We start from the raw sequence: 22323 nt of genomic DNA, 5'->3' as shown, positions 1-22323 counted from the left end.
AACGTCAGCAGAATTTCGAGAACAATGGAAAAGTTCCAAAGCATTTTTAAACTCCAGTAGAATTCCGAGAACAATGGAAGAGTTCCAAAGCATTTTTAATCTTCAGTAGAATTCCGAGAAAAATGGAAGAGTTCCAAAGCATTTTTAAGCTTCAGCAAAATTCCAAGCTCAATGGAAGAGTTGAAAAGCATTTTTAAACTTCAGCATAATTCCGAGAAAAATGGAAGAGTTCCAAAGCATTTTTAAACTTCAGCAGAATTCCGAGAACAATGGAAGAGTTCCAAAGCATTTTTAAACTTCAGCAGAATTACGAGAACAAAGGAAGACTTCCAAAGCATTTTTAAACTTTAGCAGAATTCTGAGAACTAAGTAAGAGTTCCAAATCATTTTTAAACTTCAGCAGAATTCTGAGAACAATGAAAGAGTTCTACAGAAAGATTTAAAAAAACAATAGCATTCCGAGAACAATGGGAGAGTTCCAAAGCATTTTTAAATTTCAGCAGAATTCCGAGAACAATGTAAGTGTTCCAAAGCATTTTTAAACTTCAGTAGAATTCCGAGAACAATGGATGAGTTCGAAAGCATTTATAAACTTCAGCATAATTCCAAGAACAATGGGAGAGTTCTACAGACTTATTTAAAAAAAACAATAACATTCCGAGAACAATGGGAGAGTTCCAAAGCAATTTTAAACTTCAGCAGGATTCCGAGAACAATGGAAGAGTTCCAAACCATTATTAAACTTCCGCAGAATTCCGAGAACAATGGAAGAGTTCCAAAGCATTTTTAAACTTTAGCAGAATTCCGCGAACAATGGAAGAGTTTCAAATCATTTTTGAACTTAAGCATAATTCCGAGTACAAAGGAAGAGTTCCAAAGCATTTTTAAACTTCAGCAGAATTCCGATAACAATGGAAGAGTTCCAAAGCATTTTTAAACTTCAGTAGAATTCCGAGAATAATGGGAGAGTTCCAAAGCATTTTTAAACTTCAACAGAAATCTTAAAACAATGGAAGAGTTCCAAAGCATTTTTAAACTTCAGTAGAATTCCGAGAACAATGGAAGAGTTCCAAAGCATTTTTAAACTTCAGTAGAATTGCGAGAACAATGGGAGAATTCCAAAGCATTTTTATACTTCAGCAGAATTCCGAGAACAATGGGAGAGTTCTACAGAATAATTTAAAAAAACAATAACATTCTGAGTTCGATGGTAGGGTTCCGAAGCATTTTTAAACTTCAACAGAATTCAAAGAACATTGGAAGAGACCCAAAGCATTTTTAAACTTCAGTTGAATTCCGAGAAAAATGGAAGAGTTCCAAAGCATTTTTAAACTTCAGCAGAATTCCAAGAACAATAGAAGAGTTCCAAAGCATTTTTAAACTTCAGCAGAATTCTGAGAACAATTAAAGAGTTCTACAGAAAGATTTAAAAAAACAATAGCATTCTGAGAACAATGGGAGAGTTCCAAAGCATTTTTAAACTTCAGCAGAATTCCGAGAACAATGTAAGTGTTCCAAAGCATTTTTAAACTTCAGTAGAATTCCGAGAACAATGGATGAGTTCGAAAGCATTTATAAACTTCAGCATAATTCCAAGAACAATGGGAGAGTTCTACAGACTTATTTAAAAAAAACAATTACATTCCGAGAACAAAGGGAGAGTTCCAATGCAATTTTAAACTTCAGCAGGATTCCGAGAACAATGGAAGAGGTCCAAAGCATTATTAAACTTCTGCAGAATTCCGAGAACAATGGAAGAGTTCCAAAGCCATTTTAAACTTCCGCAGAATTCCGCGAACAATGGAAGAGTTCCAAATCATTTTTGAACTTAAGCATAATTCCGAGTACAAAGGAAGAGTTCCAAAGCATTTTTAAACTTCAGTAGAATTCCGAGAATAATGGGAGAGTTCCAAAGCATTTTTAAACGTCAGAAGAATTTTGAGAACAATGGAAGAGTTCCAAAGCATTTTTAAACTTCAGCAGAATTCCGAGAACAATGGGAGAGTTCTACAGAATGACGTAGAAAAACAATGGAAGAGTTCCAAAGCATTTTTAAACTTCAGCAGAATTCCGAGAACAATGGAAAAGTTCCAAAGCATTTTTAAGCTTCACCAGAATTACAAGAATAATGGAAGAGTTCCAAAGCATTTTTAAATTTAAGCATAATTCCGAGAACAATGGAAGAGTTCCAAAGCATTTTTAAGCTTCACCAGAATTACAAGAACAATGGAAGAGTTCCAAAGCATTTTTAAACTTCAGTAGAATTCCGAGAATAATGGGAGAGTTCCAAAGCATTTTTAAACTTCAACAGAAATCTTAAAACAATGGAAGAGTTCCAAAGCATTTTTAAACTTCAGTAGAATTCCGAGAACAATGGAAGAGTTCCAAAGCATTTTTAAACTTCAGTAGAATTGCGAGAACAATGGGAGAATTCCAAAGCATTTTTATACTTCAGCAGAATTCCGAGAACAATGGGAGAGTTCTACAGAATAATTTAAAAAAACAATAACATTCTGAGTTCGATGGTAGGGTTCCGAAGCATTTTTAAACTTCAACAGAATTCAAAGAACATTGGAAGAGACCCAAAGCATTTTTAAACTTCAGTTGAATTCCGAGAAAAATGGAAGAGTTCCAAAGCATTTTTAAACTTCAGCAGAATTCCAAGAACAATAGAAGAGTTCCAAAGCATTTTTAAACTTCAGCAGAATTCTGAGAACAATTAAAGAGTTCTACAGAAAGATTTAAAAAAACAATAGCATTCTGAGAACAATGGGAGAGTTCCAAAGCATTTTTAAACTTCAGCAGAATTCCGAGAACAATCTAAGTGTTCCAAAGCATTTTTAAACTTCAGTAGAATTCCAAGAACAATGGGAGAGTTCTACAGACTTATTTAAAAGAAACAATAACATTCCGAGAACAATGGGAGAGTTCCAAAGCATTTTTAAACTTCAGCAGAATTCCGAGAACAATGGAAGAGTTCCAAAGCTTTTTTAAACTTCAGCAGAATTCCGAGAACAATGGAAGAGTTCGAAAGCATTTATAAACTTCAGCTATATTCCGAGAACAATGGGAGAGTTCTACAGATTTATTTAAAAGAAACAATAACATTCCGAGAACAATGGAAGAGTTCCAAAGCATTTTTAAACTTCAGCAGAATTCCGAGAACAATTGAAGAGTTCCAAAGCATTTTTAAACTTCAGCAGTATTCCGAGAACAATGGAAGAGTTCCAAAGCATTTTTAAACATCAGCAGAATTTTGAGAACAATGGAAGAGTTCCAAAGCATTTTTAAACTTCAGCAGAATTCCGAAAACAATGGGAGAGTTCTACAGAATGACTTAAAAATACAATGGAAGAGTTCCAAAGCATTTTTAAACTTCAGCAGAATTCCGAGAACAATGGAAGAGTTCCAAAGCATTTTTAAACTTAAGCATAATTCCGATAACAATGGAAGAGTTCCAAAGCATTTTTAATCTTCAGTAGAATTCCTAGAACAATGGGAGAGTTACAAAGCATTTTTAAACTTCAGCAGAATTCCGAGAACAATGGAAGATTTCCAAAGCAATTTTAATATTCAACAGAATTCCAAGAACAATGGAAGAGTTCCAAAGCATTTTTAAACTTTAGCAGAATTCCGAGAACAATGCGAGAGTTCCAAAGCATTTTTAATCTTCAGTAGAATTCCTAGAACAATGGGAGAGTTACAAAGCATTTTTAAACTTCAGCAGAATTCCGAGAACAATGGAAGATTTCCAAAGCAATTTTAATATTCAACAGAATTCCAAGAACAATGGAAGAGTTCCAAAGCATTTTTAAACTTTAGCAGAATTCCGAGAACAATGGGAGAGTTCCAAAGCATTTTTAAACTTCAGCAGAATTCTGAGAACAATGGAAGAGTTCCAAAGCATTTTTAAACTTCAGAAGAATTCCAAGAACAAAGGAAGATTTCCAAAGCATTTTTAAACCTCAGCAGAATTCCGAGAACAATGGGAAAGTTCCAAAGCATTTTAAAACTTCAGCAGAATTTCGAGAACAATGGAAAAGTTCCAAAGCATTTTTAAACTCCAGTAGAATTCCGAGAACAATGGAAGAGTTCCAAAGCATTTTTAATCTTCAGTAGAATTCCGAGAAAAATGGAAGAGTTCTACAGAAAGATTTAAAAAAACAATAGCATTCCGAGAACAATGGGAGAGTTCCAAAGCATTTTTAAACTTTAGCAGAATTCTGAGAACAAAGTAAGAGTTCCAAATCATTTTTAAACTTCAGCAGAATTCTGAGAACAATGAAAGAGTTCTACAGAAAGATTTAAAAAAACAATAGCATTCCGAGAACAATGGGAGAGTTCCAAAGCATTTTTAAATTTCAGCAGAATTCCGAGAACAATGTAAGTGTTCCAAAGCATTTTTAAACTTCAGTAGAATTCCGAGAACAATGGATGAGTTCGAAAGCATTTATAAACTTCAGCATAATTCCAAGAACAATGGGAGAGTTCTACAGACTTATTTAAAAAAAACAATAACATTCCGAGAACAATGGGAGAGTTCCAAAGCAATTTTAAACTTCAGCAGGATTCCGAGAACAATGGAAGAGTTCCAAACCATTATTAAACTTCCGCAGAATTCCGAGAACAATGGAAGAGTTCCAAAGCATTTTTAAACTTTAGCAGAATTCCGCGAACAATGGAAGAGTTTCAAATCATTTTTGAACTTAAGCATAATTCCGAGTACAAAGGAAGAGTTCCAAAGCATTTTTAAACTTCAGCAGAATTCCGAGAACAATGGAAGAGTTCCAAAGCATTTTTAAACTTCAGTAGAATTCCGAGAATAATGGGAGAGTTCCAAAGCATTTTTAAACTTCAACAGAAATCTTAAAACAATGGAAGAGTTCCAAAGCATTTTTAAACTTCAGTAGAATTCCGAGAACAATGTAAGAGTTCCAAAGCATTTTTAAACTTCAGTAGAATTGCGAGAACAATGGGAGAATTCCAAAGCATTTTTATACTTCAGCAGAATTCCGAGAACAATGGGAGAGTTATACAGAATAATTTAAAAAAACAATAACATTCTGAGTTCGATGGTAGGGTTCTGAAGCATTTTTAAACTTCAACAGAATTCAAAGAACATTGGAAGAGACCCAAAGCATTTTTAAACTTCAGTTGAATTCCGAGAAAAATGGAAGAGTTCCAAAGCATTTTTAAACTTCAGCAGAATTCCAAGAACAATAGAAGAGTTCCAAAGCATTTTTAAACTTCAGCAGAATTCTGAGAACAATTAAAGAGTTCTACAGAAAGATTTAAAAAAACAATAGCATTCTGAGAACAATGGGAGAGTTCCAAAGCATTTTTAAACTTCAGCAGAATTCCGAGAACAATGTAAGTGTTCCAAAGCATTTTTAAACTTCAGTAGAATTCCGAGAAAAATGGATGAGTTCGAAAGCATTTATAAACTTCAGCATAATTCCAAGAACAATGGGAGAGTTCTACAGACTTATTTAAAAGAAACAATAACATTCCGAGAACAATGGGAGAGTTCCAAAGCATTTTTAAACTTCAGCAGAATTCCGAGAACAATGGAAGAGTTCGAAAGCATTTATAAACTTCAGCTATATTCCGAGAACAATGGGAGAGTTCTACAGATTTATTTAAAAGAAACAATAACATTCCGAGAACAATGGAAGAGTTCCAAAGCATTTTTAAACTTCAGCAGAATTCCGAGAACAATTGAAGAGTTCCAAAGCATTTTTAAACTTCAGCAGTATTCCGAGAACAATGGGAAAGTTCCAAAGCATTTTAAAACGTCAGCAGAATTTCGAGAACAATGGAAAAGTTCCAAAGCATTTTTAAACTCCAGTAGAATTCCGAGAACAATGGAAGAGTTCCAAAGCATTTTTAATCTTCAGTAGAATTCCGAGAACAATGGAAGAGTTCCAAAGCATTTTTAAACTTCAGCAGAATTCCGAGAACAATGGAAGAGTTCCAAAGCATTTTTAAACTTCAGCAGAATTACGAGAACAAAGGAAGACTTCCAAAGCATTTTTAAACTTTAGCAGAATTCTGAGAACAAAGTAAGAGTTCCAAATCATTTTTAAACTTCAGCAGAATTCTGAGAACAATGAAAGAGTTCTACAGAAAGATTTAAAAAAACAATGGCATTCCGAGAACAATGGGAGAGTTCCAAAGCATTTTTAAATTTCAGCAGAATTCCGAGAACAATGTAAGTGTTCCAAAGCATTTTTAAACTTCAGTAGAATTCCGAGAACAATGGATGAGTTCGAAAGCATTTATAAACTTCAGCATAATTCCAAGAACAATGGGAGAGTTCTACAGACTTATTTAAAAAAAACAATAACATTCCGAGAACAATGGGAGAGTTCCAAAGCAATTTTAAACTTCAGCAGGATTCCGAGAACAATGGAAGAGTTCCAAACCATTATTAAACTTCCGCAGAATTCCGAGAACAATGGAAGAGTTCCAAAGCATTTTTAAACTTTAGCAGAATTCCGCGAACAATGGAAGAGTTTCAAATCATTTTTGAACTTAAGCATAATTCCGAGTACAAAGGAAGAGTTCCAAAGCATTTTTAAACTTCAGTAGAATTCCGAGAATAATGGGAGAGTTCCAAAGCATTTTTAAACGTCAGAAGAATTTTGAGAACAATGGAAGAGTTCCAAAGCATTTTTAAACTTCAGCAGAATTCCGAGAACAATGGGAGAGTTCTACAGAATGACGTAGAAAAACAATGGAAGAGTTCCAAAGCATTTTTAAACTTCAGCAGAATTCCGAGAACAATGGAAAAGTTCCAAAGCATTTTTAAGCTTCACCAGAATTACAAGAACAATGGAAGAGTTCCAAAGCATTTTTAAATTTAAGCATAATTCCGAGAACAATGGAAGAGTTCCAAAGCATTTTTAAGCTTCACCAGAATTACAAGAACAATGGAAGAGTTCCAAAGCATTTTTAAACTTCAGTAGAATTCCGAGAATAATGGGAGAGTTCCAAAGCATTTTTAAACTTCAACAGAAATCTTAAAACAATGGAAGAGTTCCAAAGCATTTTTAAACTTCAGTAGAATTCCGAGAACAATGGAAGAGTTCCAAAGCATTTTTAAACTTCAGTAGAATTGCGAGAACAATGGGAGAATTCCAAAGCATTTTTATACTTCAGCAGAATTCCGAGAACAATGGGAGAGTTCTACAGAATAATTTAAAAAAACAATAACATTCTTAGTTTGATGGTAGGGTTCCGAAGCATTTTTAAACTTCAACAGAATTCAAAGAACATTGGAAGAGACCCAAAGCATTTTTAAACTTCAGTTGAATTCCGAGAAAAATGGAAGAGTTCCAAAGCATTTTTAAACTTCAGCAGAATTCCAAGAACAATAGAAGAGTTCCAAAGCATTTTTAAACTTCAGCAGAATTCTGAGAACAATTAAAGAGTTCTACAGAAAGATTTAAAAAAACAATAGCATTCTAAGAACAATGGGAGAGTTCCAAAGCATTTTTAAACTTCAGCAGAATTCCGAGAACAATCTAAGTGTTCCAAAGCATTTTTAAACTTCAGTAGAATTCCAAGAACAATGGGAGAGTTACAAAGCATTTTTAAACTTCAGCAGAATTCCGAGAACAATGGAAGATTTCCAAAGCAATTTTAATATTCAACAGAATTCCAAGAACAATGGAAGAGTTCCAAAGCATTTTTAAACTTTAGCAGAATTCCGAGAACAATGGGAGAGTTCCAAAGCATTTTTAATCTTCAGTAGAATTCCTAGAACAATGGGAGAGTTACAAAGCATTTTTAAACTTCAGCAGAATTCCGAGAACAATGGAAGATTTCCAAAGCAATTTTAATATTCAACAGAATTCCAAGAACAATGGAAGAGTTCCAAAGCATTTTTAAACTTTAGCAGAATTCCGAGAACAATGGGAGAGTTCCAAAGCATTTTTAAACTTCAGCAGAATTCTGAGAACAATGGAAGAGTTCCAAAGCATTTTTAAACTTCAGAAGAATTCCAAGAACAAAGGAAGATTTCCAAAGCATTTTTAAACCTCAGCAGAATTCCGAGAACAATGGGAAAGTTCCAAAGCATTTTAAAACTTCAGCAGAATTTCGAGAACAATGGAAAAGTTCCAAAGCATTTTTAAACTCCAGTAGAATTCCTAGAACAATCGAAGAGTTCCAAAGCATTTTTAATCTTCAGTAGAATTCCGAGAAAAATGGAAGAGTTCTACAGAAAGATTTAAAAAAACAATAGCATTCCGAGAACAATGGGAGAGTTCCAAAGCATTTTTAAACTTTAGCAGAATTCTGAGAACAAAGTAAGAGTTCCAAATCATTTTTAAACTTCAGCAGAATTCTGAGAACAATGAAAGAGTTCTACAGAAAGATTTAAAAAAACAATAGCATTCCGAGAACAATGGGAGAGTTCCAAAGCATTTTTAAATTTCAGCAGAATTCCGAGAACAATGTAAGTGTTCCAAAGCATTTTTAAACTTCAGTAGAATTCCGAGAACAATGGATGAGTTCGAAAGCATTTATAAACTTCAGCATAATTCCAAGAACAATGGGAGAGTTCTACAGACTTATTTAAAAAAAACAATAACATTCCGAGAACAATGGGAGAGTTCCAAAGCAATTTTAAACTTCAGCAGGATTCCGAGAACAATGGAAGAGTTCCAAACCATTATTAAACTTCCGCAGAATTCCGAGAACAATGGAAGAGTTCCAAAGCATTTTTAAACTTTAGCAGAATTCCGCGAACAATGGAAGAGTTTCAAATCATTTTTGAACTAAAGCATAATTCCGAGTACAAAGGAAGAGTTGCAAAGCATTTTTAAACTTCAGCAGAATTCCGAGAACAATGGAAGAGTTCCAAAGCATTTTTAAACTTCAGTAGAATTCCGAGAATAATGGGAGAGTTCCAAAGCATTTTTAAACTTCAACAGAAATCTTAAAACAATGGAAGAGTTCCAAAGCATTTTTAAACTTCAGTAGAATTCCGAGAACAATGGAAGAGTTCCAAAGCATTTTTAAACTTCAGTAGAATTGCGAGAACAATGGGAGAATTCCAAAGCATTTTTATACTTCAGCAGAATTCCGAGAACAATGGGAGAGTTATACAGAATAATTTAAAAAAACAATAACATTCTGAGTTCGATGGTAGGGTTCTGAAGCATTTTTAAACTTCAACAGAATTCAAAGAACATTGGAAGAGACCCAAAGCATTTTTAAACTTCAGTTGAATTCCGAGAAAAATGGAAGAGTTCCAAAGCATTTTTAAACTTCAGCAGAATTCCAAGAACAATAGAAGAGTTCCAAAGCATTTTTAAACTTCAGCAGAATTCTGAGAACAATTAAAGAGTTCTACAGAAAGATTTAAAAAAACAATAGCATTCTGAGAACAATGGGAGAGTTCCAAAGCATTTTTAAACTTCAGCAGAATTCCGAGAACAATGTAAGTGTTCCAAAGCATTTTTAAACTTCAGTAGAATTCCGAGAAAAATGGATGAGTTCGAAAGCATTTATAAACTTCAGCATAATTCCAAGAACAATGGGAGAGTTCTACAGACTTATTTAAAAGAAACAATAACATTCCGAGAACAATGGGAGAGTTCCAAAGCATTTTTAAACTTCAGCAGAATTCCGAGAACAATGGAAGAGTTCGAAAGCATTTATAAACTTCAGCTATATTCCGAGAACAATGGGAGAGTTCTACAGATTTATTTAAAAGAAACAATAACATTCCGAGAACAATGGAAGAGTTCCAAAGCATTTTTAAACTTCAGCAGAATTCCGAGAACAATTGAAGAGTTCCAAAGCATTTTTAAACTTCAGCAGTATTCCGATAACAATGGAAGAGTTCCAAAGCATTTTTCAACTTCAGCAGAATTCAGAGAACAATGGAAGAGTTCCAAAGCATTTTTAATCTTCAGTAGAATTCCTAGAACAATGGGAGAGTTACAAAGCATTTTTAAACTTCAGCAGAATTCCGAGAACAATGGAAGATTTCCAAAGCAATTTTAATATTCAACAGAATTCCAAGAACAATGGAAGAGTTCCAAAGCATTTTTAAACTTCAGCAGAATTCCGAGAACAATGGGAAAGTTCCAAAGCATTTTTAATCTTCAGTAGAATTCCGAGAAAAATGGAAGAGTTCCAAAGCATTTTTAAGCTTCAGCAAAATTCCAAGCTCAATGGAAGAGTTGAAAAGCATTTTTAAACTTCAGCATAATTCCGAGAAAAATGGAAGAGTTCCAAAGCATTTTTAAACTTCAGCAGAATTCCGAGAACAATGGAAGAGTTCCAAAGCATTTTTAAACTTCAGCAGAATTACGAGAACAAAGGAAGACTTCCAAAGCATTTTTAAACTTTAGCAGAATTCTGAGAACAATGAAAGAGTTCTACAGAAAGATTTAAAAAAACAATAGCATTCCGAGAACAATGGGAGAGTTCCAAAGCATTTTTAAATTTCAGCAGAATTCCGAGAACAATGTAAGTGTTCCAAAGCATTTTTAAACTTCAGTAGAATTCCGAGAACAATGGATGAGTTCGAAAGCATTTATAAACTTCAGCATAATTCCAAGAACAATGGGAGAGTTCTACAGACTTATTTAAAAAAAACAATAACATTCCGAGAACAATGGGAGAGTTCCAAAGCAATTTTAAACTTCAGCAGGATTCCGAGAACAATGGAAGAGTTCCAAACCATTATTAAACTTCCGCAGAATTCCGAGAACAATGGAAGAGTTCCAAAGCATTTTTAAACTTTAGCAGAATTCCGAGAACAATGGAAGAGTTTCAAATCATTTTTGAACTTAAGCATAATTCCGAGTACAAAGGAAGAGTTCCAAAGCATTTTTAAACTTCAGCAGAATTCCGAGAACAATGGAAGAGTTCCAAAGCATTTTTAAACTTCAGTAGAATTCCGAGAATAATGGGAGAGTTCCAAAGCATTTTTAAACGTCAGAAGAATTTTGAGAACAATGGAAGAGTTCCAAAGCATTTTTAAACTTCCGCAGAATTCCGAGAACAATGGAAGAGTTCCAAAGCCATTTTAAACTTCAGCAGAATTCCGCGAACAATGGAAGAGTTCCAAAGCATTTTTAAACTTCAGTAGAATTCCGAGAATAATGGGAGAGTTCCAAAGCATTTTTAAACGTCAGAAGAATTTTGAGAACAATGGAAGAGTTCCAAAGCATTTTTAAACTTCAGCAGAATTCCGAGAACAATGGGAGAGTTCTACAGAATGACGTAGAAAAACAATGGAAGAGTTCCAAAGCATTTTTAAACTTCAGCAGAATTCCGAGAACAATGGAAAAGTTCCAAAGCATTTTTAAGCTTCACCAGAATTACAAGAACAATGGAAGAGTTCCAAAGCATTTTTAAATTTAAGCATAATTCCGAGAACAATGGAAGAGTTCCAAAGCATTTTTAAGCTTCACCAGAATTACAAGAACAATGGAAGAGTTCCAAAGCATTTTTAAACTTCAGTAGAATTCCGAGAATAATGGGAGAGTTCCAAAGCATTTTTAAACTTCAACAGAAATCTTAAAACAATGGAAGAGTTCCAAAGCATTTTTAAACTTCAGTAGAATTCCGAGAACAATGGAAGAGTTCCAAAGCATTTTTAAACTTCAGTAGAATTGCGAGAACAATGGGAGAATTCCAAAGCATTTTTATACTTCAGCAGAATTCCGAGAACAATGGGAGAGTTCTACAGAATAATTTAAAAAAACAATAACATTCTGAGTTCGATGGTAGGGTTCCGAAGCATTTTTAAACTTCAACAGAATTCAAAGAACATTGGAAGAGACCCAAAGCATTTTTAAACTTCAGTTGAATTCCGAGAAAAATGGAAGAGTTCCAAAGCATTTTTAAACTTCAGCAGAATTCCAAGAACAATAGAAGAGTTCCAAAGCATTTTTAAACTTCAGCAGAATTCTGAGAACAATTAAAGAGTTCTACAGAAAGATTTAAAAAAACAATAGCATTCTGAGAACAATGGGAGAGTTCCAAAGCATTTTTAAACTTCAGCAGAATTCCGAGAACAATCTAAGTGTTCCAAAGCATTTTTAAACTTCAGTAGAATTCCAAGAACAATGGGAGAGTTCTACAGACTTATTTAAAAGAAACAATAACATTCCGAGAACAATGGGAGAGTTCCAAAGCATTTTTAAACTTCAGCAGAATTCCGAGAACAATGGAAGAGTTCCAAAGCTTTTTTAAACTTCAGCAGAATTCCGAGAACAATGGAAGAGTTCGAAAGCATTTATAAACTTCAGCTATATTCCGAGAACAATGGGAGAGTTCTACAGATTTATTTAAAAGAAACAATAACATTCCGAGAACAATGGAAGAGTTCCAAAGCATTTTTAAACTTCAGCAGAATTCCGAGAACAATTGAAGAGTTCCAAAGCATTTTTAAACTTCAGCAGTATTCCGAGAACAATGGAAGAGTTCCAAAGCATTTTTAAACATCAGCAGAATTTTGAGAACAATGGAAGAGTTCCAAAGCATTTTTAAACTTCAGCAGAATTCCGAAAACAATGGGAGAGTTCTACAGAATGACTTAAAAAAACAATGGAAGAGTTCCAAAGCATTTTTAAACTTCAGCAGAATTCCGAGAACAATGGAAGAGTTCCAAAGCATTTTTAAACTTAAGCATAATTCCGATAACAATGGAAGAGTTCCAAAGCATTTTTAATCTTCAGTAGAATTCCTAGAACAATGGGAGAGTTACAAAGCATTTTTAAACTTCAGCAGAATTCCGAGAACAATGGAAGATTTCCAAAGCAATTTTAATATTCAACAGAATTCCAAGAACAATGGAAGAGTTCCAAAGCATTTTTAAACTTTAGCAGAATTCCGAGAACAATGGGAGAGTTCCAAAGCATTTTTAATCTTCAGTAGAATTCCTAGAACAATGGGAGAGTTACAAAGCATTTTTAAACTTCAGCAGAATTCCGAGAACAATGGAAGATTTCCAAAGCAATTTTAATATTCAACAGAATTCCAAGAACAATGGAAGAGTTCCAAAGCATTTTTAAACTTTAGCAGAATTCCGAGAACAATGGGAGAGTTCCAAAGCATTTTTAAACTTCAGCAGAATTCTGAGAACAATGGAAGAGTTCCAAAGCATTTTTAAACTTCAGAAGAATTCCAAGAACAAAGGAAGATTTCCAAAGCATTTTTAAACCTCAGCAGAATTCCGAGAACAATGGGAAAGTTCCAAAGCATTTTAAAACTTCAGCAGAATTTCGAGAACAATGGAAAAGTTCCAAAGCATTTTTAAACTCCAGTAGAATTCCGAGAACAATGGAAGAGTTCCAAAGCATTTTTAATCTTCAGTAGAATTCCGAGAAAAATGGAAGAGTTCCAAAGCATTTTTAAGCTTCAGCAAAATTCCAAGCTCAATGGAAGAGTTGAAAAGCATTTTTAAACTTCAGCATAATTCCGAGAAAAATGGAAGAGTTCCAAAGCATTTTTAAACTTCAGCAGAATTACGAGAACAAAGGAAGAGTTCCAAAGCATTTTTAAACTTTAGCAGAATTCTGAGAACAAAGTAAGAGTTCCAAATCATTTTTAAACTTCAGCAGAATTCTGAGAACAATGAAAGAGTTCTACAGAAAGATTTAAAAAAACAATAGCATTCCGAGAACAATGGGAGAGTTCCAAAGCATTTTTAAATTTCAGCAGAATTCCGAGAACAATGTAAGTGTTCCAAAGCATTTTTAAACTTCAGTAGAATTCCGAGAACAATGGATGAGTTCGAAAGCATTTATAAACTTCAGCATAATTCCAAGAACAATGGGAGAGTTCTACAGACTTATTTAAAAAAAACAATAACATTCCGAGAACAATGGGAGAGTTCCAAAGCAATTTTAAACTTCAGCAGGATTCCGAGAACAATGGAAGAGTTCCAAACCATTATTAAACTTCCGCAGAATTCCGAAAACAATGGAAGAGTTCCAAAGCATTTTTAAACTTTAGCAGAATTCCGCGAACAATGGAAGAGTTTCAAATCATTTTTGAACTTAAGCATAATTCCGAGTACAAAGGAAGAGTTCCAAAGCATTTTTAAACTTCAGCAGAATTCCGAGAACAATGGAAGAGTTCCAAAGCATTTTTAAACTTCAGTAGAATTCCGAGAATAATGGGAGAGTTCCAAAGCATTTTTAAACTTCAACAGAAATCTTAAAACAATGGAAGAGTTCCAAAGCATTTTTAAACTTCAGTAGAATTCCGAGAACAATGGAAGAGTTCCAAAGCATTTTTAAACTTCAGTAGAATTGCGAGAACAATGGGAGAATTCCAAAGCATTTTTAAACTTCAGTAGAATTCCGAGAATAATGGGAGAGTTCCAAAGCATTTTTAAACTTCAACAGAAATCTTAAAACAATGGAAGAGTTCCAAAGCATTTTTAAACTTCAGTAGAATTCCGAGAACAATGGAAGAGTTCCAAAGCATTTTTAAACTTCAGTAGAATTGCGAGAACAATGGGAGAATTCCAAAGCATTTTTAAACTTCAGCAGAATTCCAAGAACAATAGAAGAGTTCCAAAGCATTTTTAAACTTCAGCAGAATTCTGAGAACAATTAAAGAGTTCTACAGAAAGATTTAAAAAAACAATAGCATTCTGAGAACAATGGGAGAGTTCCAAAGCATTTTTAAACTTCAGCAGAATTCCGAGAACAATGTAAGTGTTCCAAAGCATTTTTAAACTTCAGTAGAATTCCGAGAAAAATGGATGAGTTCGAAAGCATTTATAAACTTCAGCATAATTCCAAGAACAATGGGAGAGTTCTACAGACTTATTTAAAAGAAACAATAACATTCCGAGAACAATGGGAGAGTTCCAAAGCATTTTTAAACTTCAGCAGAATTCCGAGAACAATGGAAGAGTTCAAAAGCATTTATAAACTTCAGCTATATTCCGAGAACAATGGGAGAGTTCTACAGATTTATTTAAAAGAAACAATAACATTCCGAGAACAATGGAAGAGTTCCAAAGCATTTTTAAACTTCAGCAGAATTCCGAGAACAATTGAAGAGTTCCAAAGCATTTTTAAACTTCAGCAGTATTCCGAGAACAATGGAAGAGTTCCAAAGCATTTTTAAACATCAGCAGAATTTTGAGAACAATGGAAGAGTTCCAAAGCATTTTTAAACTTCAGCAGAATTCCGAAAACAATGGGAGAGTTCTACAGAATGACTTAAAAAAACAATGGAAGAGTTCCAAAGCATTTTTAAACTTCAGCAGAATTCCGAGAACAATGGAAAAGTTCCAAAGCATTTTTAAGCTTCACCAGAATTACAAGAACAATGGAAGAGTTCCAAAGCATTTTTAAACTTAAGCATAATTCCGATAACAATGGAAGAGTTCCAAAGCATTTTTAAACTTCAGCAGAATTCAGAGAACAATGGAAGAGTTCCAAAGCATTTTTAATCTTCAGTAGAATTCCTAGAACAATGGGAGAGTTACAAAGCATTTTTAAACTTCAGCAGAATTCCGAGAACAATGGAAGATTTCCAAAGCAATTTTAATATTCAACAGAATTCCAAGAACAATGGAAGAGTTCCAAAGCATTTTTAAACTTTAGCAGAATTCGGAGAACAATGGGAGAGTTCCAAAGCATTTTTAAACTTCAGCAGAATACTGAGAACAATGGAAGAGTTCCAAAGCATTTTTAAACTTCAGAAGAATTCGAAGAACAAAGGAAGATTTCCAAAGCATTTTTAAACTTCAGCAGAATTCCGAGAACAATGGGAAAGTTCCAAAGCATTTTAAAACGTCAGCAGAATTTCGAGAACAATGGAAAAGTTCCAAAGCATTTTTAAACTCCAGTAGAATTCCGAGAACAATGGAAGAGTTCCAAAGCATTTTTAATCTTCAGTAGAATTCCGAGAAAAATGGAAGAGTTCCAAAGCATTTTTAAGCTTCAGCAAAATTCCAAGCTCAATGGAAGAGTTGAAAAGCATTTTTAAACTTCAGCATAATTCCGAGAAAAATGGAAGAGTTCCAAAGCATTTTTAAACTTCAGCAGAATTCCGAGAACAATGGAAGAGTTCCAAAGCATTTTTAAACTTCAGCAGAATTCTGAGAACAAAGTAAGAGTTCCAAATCATTTTTAAACTTCAGCAGAATTCTGAGAACAATGAAAGAGTTCTACAGAAAGATTTAAAAAAACAATAGCATTCCGAGAACAATGGGAGAGTTCCAAAGCATTTTTAAATTTCAGCAGAATTCCGAGAACAATGTAAGTGTTCCAAAGCATTTTTAAACTTCAGTAGAATTCCGAGAACAATGGATGAGTTCGAAAGCATTTATAAACTTCAGCATAATTCCAAGAACAATGGGAGAGTTCTACAGACTTATTTAAAAAAAACAATAACATTCCGAGAACAATGGGAGAGTTCCAAAGCAATTTTAAACTTCAGCAGGATTCCGAGAACAATGGAAGAGTTCCAAACCATTATTAAACTTCCGCAGAATTCCGAGAACAATGGAAGAGTTCCAAAGCATTTTTAAACGTCAGAAGAATTTTGAGAACAATGGAAGAGTTCCAAAGCATTTTTAAACTTCCGCAGAATTCCGAGAACAATGGAAGAGTTCCAAAGCCATTTTAAACTTCAGCAGAATTCCGCGAACAATGGAAGAGTTCCAAATCATTTTTGAACTTAAGCATAATTCCGAGTACAAAGGAAGAGTTCCAAAGCATTTTTAAACTTCAGTAGAATTCCGAGAATAATGGGAGAGTTCCAAAGCATTTTTAAACGTCAGAAGAATTTTGAGAACAATGGAAGAGTTCCAAAGCATTTTTAAACTTCAGCAGAATTCTGAGAACAATTAAAGAGTTCTACAGAAAGATTTAAAAAAACAATAGCATTCTGAGAACAATGGGAGAGTTCCAAAGCATTTTTAAACTTCAGCAGAATTCCAAGAACAATCTAAGTGTTCCAAAGCATTTTTAAACTTCAGTAGAATTCCAAGAACAATGGGAGAGTTCTACAGACTTATTTAAAAGAAACAATAACATTCCGAGAACAATGGGAGAGTTCCAAAGCATTTTTAAACTTCAGCAGAATTCCGAGAACAATGGAAGAGTTCCAAAGCTTTTTTAAACTTCAGCAGAATTCCGAGAACAATGGAAGAGTTCGAAAGCATTTATAAACTTCAGCTATATTCCGAGAACAATGGGAGAGTTCTACAGATTTATTTAAAAGAAACAATAACATTCCGAGAACAATGGAAGAGTTCCAAAGCATTTTTAAACTTCAGCAGAATTCCGAGAACAATTGAAGAGTTCCAAAGCATTTTTAAACTTCAGCAGTATTCCGAGAACAATGGAAGAGTTCCAAAGCATTTTTAAACATCAGCAGAATTTTGAGAACAATGGAAGAGTTCCAAAGCATTTTTAAACTTCAGCAGAATTCCGAAAACAATGGGAGAGTTCTACAGAATGACTTAAAAAAACAATGGAAGAGTTCCAAAGCATTTTTAAACTTCAGCAGAATTCCGAGAACAATGGAAGAGTCCCAAAGCATTTTTAAACTTAAGCATAATTCCGATAACAATGGAAGAGTTCCAAAGCATTTTTAATCTTCAGTAGAATTCCTAGAACAATGGGAGAGTTACAAAGCATTTTTAAACTTCAGCAGAATTCCGAGAACAATGGAAGATTTCCAAAGCAATTTTAATATTCAACAGAATTCCAAGAACAATGGAAGAGTTCCAAAGCATTTTTAAACTTTAGCAGAATTCCGAGAACAATGGGAGAGTTCCAAAGCATTTTTAATCTTCAGTAGAATTCCTAGAACAATGGGAGAGTTACAAAGCATTTTTAAACTTCAGCAGAATTCCGAGAACAATGGAAGATTTCCAAAGCAATTTTAATATTCAACAGAATTCCAAGAACAATGGAAGAGTTCCAAAGCATTTTTAAACTTTAGCAGAATTCCGAGAACAATGGGAGAGTTCCAAAGCATTTTTAAACTTCAGCAGAATTCTGAGAACAATGGAAGAGTTCCAAAGCATTTTTAAACTTCAGAAGAATTCCAAGAACAAAGGAAGATTTCCAAAGCATTTTTAAACCTCAGCAGAATTCCGAGAACAATGGGAAAGTTCCAAAGCATTTTAAAACTTCAGCAGAATTTCGAGAACAATGGAAAAGTTCCAAAGCATTTTTAAACTCCAGTAGAATTCCGAGAACAATGGAAGAGTTCCAAAGCATTTTTAATCTTCAGTAGAATTCCGAGAAAAATGGAAGAGTTCCAAAGCATTTTTAAGCTTCAGCAAAATTCCAAGCTCAATGGAAGAGTTGAAAAGCATTTTTAAACTTCAGCATAATTCCGAGAAAAATGGAAGAGTTCCAAAGCATTTTTAAACTTCAGCAGAATTACGAGAACAAAGGAAGAGTTCCAAAGCATTTTTAAACTTTAGCAGAATTCTGAGAACAAAGTAAGAGTTCCAAATCATTTTTAAACTTCAGCAGAATTCTGAGAACAATGAAAGAGTTCTACAGAAAGATTTAAAAAAACAATAGCATTCCGAGAACAATGGGAGAGTTCCAAAGCATTTTTAAATTTCAGCAGAATTCCGAGAACAATGTAAGTGTTCCAAAGCATTTTTAAACTTCAGTAGAATTCCGAGAACAATGGATGAGTTCGAAAGCATTTATAAACTTCAGCATAATTCCAAGAACAATGGGAGAGTTCTACAGACTTATTTAAAAAAAACAATAACATTCCGAGAACAATGGGAGAGTTCCAAAGCAATTTTAAACTTCAGCAGGATTCCGAGAACAATGGAAGAGTTCCAAAGCATTATTAAACTTCCGCAGAATTCCGAGAACAATGGAAGAGTTCCAAAGCATTTTTAAACTTTAGCAGAATTCCGCGAACAATGGAAGAGTTTCAAATCATTTTTGAACTTAAGCATAATTCCGAGTACAAAGGAAGAGTTCCAAAGCATTTTTAAACTTCAGCAGAATTCCGAGAACAATGGAAGAGTTCCAAAGCATTTTTAAACTTCAGTAGAATTCCGAGAATAATGGGAGAGTTCCAAAGCATTTTTAAACTTCAACAGAAATCTTAAAACAATGGAAGAGTTCCAAAGCATTTTTAAACTTCAGTAGAATTCCGAGAACAATGGAAGAGTTCCAAAGCATTTTTAAACTTCAGTAGAATTGCGAGAACAATGGGAGAATTCCAAAGCATTTTTATACTTCAGCAGAATTCCGAGAACAATGGGAGAGTTATACAGAATAATTTAAAAAAACAATAACATTCTGAGTTCGATGGTAGGGTTCTGAAGCATTTTTAAACTTCAACAGAATTCAAAGAACATTGGAAGAGACCCAAAGCATTTTTAAACTTCAGTTGAATTCCGAGAAAAATGGAAGAGTTCCAAAGCATTTTTAAACTTCAGCAGAATTCCAAGAACAATAGAAGAGTTCCAAAGCATTTTTAAACTTCAGCAGAAATCTGAGAACAATTAAAGAGTTCTACAGAAAGATTTAAAAAAACAATAGCATTCTGAGAACAATGGGAGAGTTCCAAAGCATTTTTAAACTTCAGCAGAATTCCGAGAACAATGTAAGTGTTCCAAAGCATTTTTAAACTTCAGTAGAATTCCGAGAAAAATGGATGAGTTCGAAAGCATTTATAAACTTCAGCATAATTCCAAGAACAATGGGAGAGTTCTACAGACTTATTTAAAAGAAACAATAACATTCCGAGAACAATGGGAGAGTTCCAAAGCATTTATAAACTTCAGCTATATTCCGAGAACAATGGGAGAGTTCTACAGATTTATTTAAAAGAAACAATAACATTCCGAGAACAATGGAAGAGTTCCAAAGCATTTTTAAACTTCAGCAGAATTCCGAGAACAATGGAAGAGTTCCAAAGCATTTTTAAACTTCAGCAGAATTCCGAAAACAATGGGAGAGTTCTACAGAATGACTTAAAAAAACAATGGAAGAGTTCCAAAGCATTTTTAAACTTCAGCAGAATTCCGAGAACAATGGAAAAGTTCCAAAGCATTTTTAAGCTTCACCAGAATTACAAGAACAATGGAAGAGTTCCAAAGCATTTTTAAACTTAAGCATAATTCCGATAACAATGGAAGAGTTCCAAAGCATTTTTAAACTTCAGCAGAATTCAGAGAACAATGGAAGAGTTCCAAAGCATTTTTAATCTTCAGTAGAATTCCTAGAACAATGGGAGAGTTACAAAGCATTTTTAAACTTCAGCAGAATTCCGAGAACAATGGAAGATTTCCAAAGCAATTTTAATATTCAACAGAATTGCAAGAACAATGGAAGAGTTCCAAAGCATTTTTAAACTTTAGCAGAATTCGGAGAACAATGGGAGAGTTCCAAAGCATTTTTAAACTTCAGCAGAATACTGAGAACAATGGAAGAGTTCCAAAGCATTTTTAAACTTCAGAAGAATTCCAAGAACAAAGGAAGATTTCCAAAGCATTTTTAAACTTCAGCAGAATTCCGAGAACAATGGGAAAGTTCCAAAGCATTTTAAAACGTCAGCAGAATTTCGAGAACAATGGAAAAGTTCCAAAGCATTTTTAAACTCCAGTAGAATTCCGAGAACAATGGAAGAGTTCCAAAGCATTTTTAATCTTCAGTAGAATTCCGAGAAAAATGGAAGAGTTCCAAAGCATTTTTAAGCTTCAGCAAAATTCCAAGCTCAATGGAAGAGTTGAAAAGCATTTTTAAACTTCAGCATAATTCCGAGAAAAATGGAAGAGTTCCAAAGCATTTTTAAACTTCAGCAGAATTCCGAGAACAATGGAAGAGTTCCAAAGCATTTTTAAACTTCAGCAGAATTACGAGAACAAAGGAAGACTTCCAAAGCATTTTTAAACTTTAGCAGAATTCTGAGAACAAAGTAAGAGTTCCAAATCATTTTTAAACTTCAGCAGAATTCTGAGAACAATGAAAGAGTTCTACAGAAAGATTTAAAAAAACAATAGCATTCCGAGAACAATGGGAGAGTTCCAAAGCATTTTTAAATTTCAGCAGAATTCCGAGAACAATGTAAGTGTTCCAAAGCATTTTTAAACTTCAGTAGAATTCCGAGAACAATGGATGAGTTCGAAAGCATTTATAAACTTCAGCATAATTCCAAGAACAATGAGAGAGTTCTACAGACTTATTTAAAAAAAACAATAACATTCCGAGAACAATGGGAGAGTTCCAAAGCAATTTTAAACTTCAGCAGGATTCCGAGAACAATGGAAGAGTTCCAAACCATTATTAAACTTCCGCAGAATTCCGAGAACAATGGAAGAGTTCCAAAGCATTTTTAAACTTTAGCAGAATTCCGCGAACAATGGAAGAGTTTCAAATCATTTTTGAACTTAAGCATAATTCCGAGTACAAAGGAAGAGTTCCAAAGCATTTTTAAACTTCAGCAGAATTCCGAGAACAATGGAAGAGTTCCAAAGCATTTTTAAACTTCAATAGAATTCCGAGAATAATGGGAGAGTTCCAAAGCATTTTTAAACTTCAACAGAAATTTTAAAACAATGGAAGAGTTCCAAAGCATTTTTAAACTTCAGTAGAATTCCGAGAACAATGGAAGAGTTCCAAAGCATTTTTAAACTTCAGTAGAATTGCGAGAACAATGGGAGAATTCCAAAGCATTTTTATACTTCAGCAGAATTCCGAGAACAATGGGAGAGTTCTACAGAATAATTTAAAAAAACAATAACATTCTGAGTTCGATGGTAGGGTTCCGAAGCATTTTTAAACTTCAACAGAATTCAAAGAACATTGGAAGAGACCCAAAGCATTTTTAAACTTCAGTTGAATTCTGAGAAAAATGGAAGAGTTCCAAAGCATTTTTAAACTTCAGCAGAATTCCAAGAACAATAGAAGAGTTCCAAAGCATTTTTAAACTTCAGCAGAATTCTGAGAACAATTAAAGAGTTCTACAGAAAGATTTAAAAAAACAATAGCATTCTGAGAACAAAGGGAGAGTTCCAAAGCATTTTTAAACTTCAGCAGAATTTCGAGAACAATGTAATTGTTCCAAAGCATTTTTAAACTTCAGCAGAATTCCGAGAACAATGGAAGAGTTCGAAAGCATTTATAAACTTCAGCTATATTCCGAGAACAATGGGAGAGTTCTACAGATTTATTGAAAAGAAACAATAACATTCCGAGAACAATGGAAGAGTTCCAAAGCATTTTTAAACTTCAGCAGTATTCCGAGAACAATGGAAGAGTTCCAAAGCATTTTTAAACATCAGCAGAATTTTGAGAACAATGGAAGAGTTCCAAAGCATTTTTAAACTTCAGCAGAATT

Source organism: Phyllobates terribilis, unplaced genomic scaffold (assembly GCF_046119375.1).
Source record: "Phyllobates terribilis strain yellow unplaced genomic scaffold, ASM4611937v1 Scaffold_1__5_contigs__length_1240528914, whole genome shotgun sequence".
In the NCBI taxonomy this organism is placed as follows: domain Eukaryota; kingdom Metazoa; phylum Chordata; class Amphibia; order Anura; family Dendrobatidae; genus Phyllobates; species Phyllobates terribilis.
Note: the sequence above shows the minus strand (reverse complement) of the source record.